The sequence below is a fragment of the Mus pahari genome, chromosome 7 (assembly GCF_900095145.1).
Source record: "Mus pahari chromosome 7, PAHARI_EIJ_v1.1, whole genome shotgun sequence".
In the NCBI taxonomy this organism is placed as follows: domain Eukaryota; kingdom Metazoa; phylum Chordata; class Mammalia; order Rodentia; family Muridae; genus Mus; species Mus pahari.
In genome coordinates this window covers 112,909,547-112,911,653 of record NC_034596.1, presented here as the reverse complement: position 1 = coordinate 112,911,653, position 2,107 = coordinate 112,909,547, and positions in this window count along the sequence as shown.

Sequence of the window (2,107 nt, the reverse complement as noted above, 5' to 3'; positions counted from 1 at the left end):
TTTCTGAGACATAAAAAACTCACCAAATATTTTATGTACATTAATATGGACTAAAAATTCAAATTTGGAAACTTATGTCACATATTTAAAGCTGTTTACCATCAGTTCCTTTTTCAGTTCAATGGCATCCATTGATCGATTATTCTGCAAACTTAGCTATGTACAAGTTCATAACTTATGCAGTGTTATCTATATGACATAAAAGTGTGCTGTGTCTGTGATTGGTATAAACAATTAGGGGTACACTTGAAGAAATTTTCTGGTGGACTCATGTGAAGTCCCCTGAATAAAGAAGACAAGACTTTGGGAATTTTAATGAATAATTGTGACATTCCAAGCTAGGGACTGAACTAATTTGTGCATCATTAAATGAAAAGACTGAGGAACTAAAAGGACAATCTAATATCTTTCCATTTTTGCAATGCTTGGTGACATTTTAGATTAATAGTTTTTGATGCTTTAATGATGTCAAAGAGAGACTGTAAGTGCCTTATTAATTCCATTGACTTCCTGCCAAGTAGGAAAGTCAGTTTGTGATTACTGAATCAATCTATTCTGATTAGGAAAATGCATCACAGCAAAAATAATATAAAATAAAGAAAAAGAGATATAATTTATAAAAATATATAAAACAAATTTGAAAGGACAGACTGAACATGTTTTTAAAATTCCCCTGAAAAAATAAAGAGACAATGAGGTTTTATGTATTCACTTTGCATCCTGATCATACCCCCCCCCCCAAACCCGTGTGAGGGGCCAGGAGGGGATATCATGAGTTTTATCTGTGTGTTGATATTTAAACCACTGTTTCTTGCTTGAATTACAGAGATGGTTTTTATTTTTAAAAAGTGCTTAAAATTCCCAACCACAGCCTTGAGGTGTCACGAGGTACAAATCTAAATTGTTTTGTTGGTGGTAGGTTTTTTGTTTATGGTTGATTTTTTTGATCTTACTGCACTAATCAGCTAACAAGCTCTACTCATTCTTAGATCTTGCAGTCTGGAAAAATCCAGATGCTAAATCCTTGCTATCCCTTCCTAAAATTCTCGTTTGCTGACACATTAATAAGATTCCAACAATGTTCTAAAGAAGCAAAGACACTATTTCAAGTCACTGTGCCCTAGGCTAACAAGTTGGCTGATTTTTTTTTCTTTCCTCTCTGAATTTATTTTCAACTAAAATAAATTCTGTCCTTGAACTATAAGCCCTTGGTCACACTGTGCCATCATCAAATATATAATGAATGTTGTTAAGATTGTTCTAAACACTAGTTCAAAATACTATTCCCAGCATTCCAAATACCTTGCAGTGTGAGTATTAAAAGCTCTAAAATTATTATGCTTTTAGTTTTTACCAAAAAAGAAACAGAATTTATTCAGAAACTCACAAACAATACTTTATTCAGCTTATCCAAGTTACTTTTGAGGTGTATCTTTCCTTCCTGAGTGCTAATGGTTTTAGTGACCTGACTGCAGTCTCCTCTCCAACTAACTTCAGTCTTGTCCTTTTACCTTTACACCTTTATCTTACCCCTGTCCCTCTAACCCCTTCAATCCTGAGGTGTCTGTCCCCTATCTGAAGGATCCAATTACTTCTAGCTCCCATCCCTCCTACCCTGCCAACATCAATACTTAAGCCTCTACAGGGTTATAATTTGCTTCTCAGAAAATTCTGCTGAATCCACTCTCTTCCCCATTCATATTATAACCTCTACTTCAGCCTCACAGCTTCTCCATACTAGCTGTCATTGTAAATGCCATTTTATATATAACGGTGTTATTTTTTATTGCCCATCCTTATTATTAAAAGCACTGAAGCCAGAAATCATGTGTTCTTTCTCATAATATCTTATATCAAGTACCTGTATGCCTATCACTAGATTCACTCTCCTTTAAGAGAACTACAATAAGTAAAGGAAGGCTCAAATACAAAGACAATGGCAGCCATGCAATGATTGGACAGAGACCATTTTTTGTCAACTCTGTCAATCATTAACATTTATCTATACTAACTCAAGGTCTCACATTAGCCTTGTTTTCCACAAGTTTTGTAATGTACTTTGGGATATGTTCACACACACACACACACACACACACACACACACACA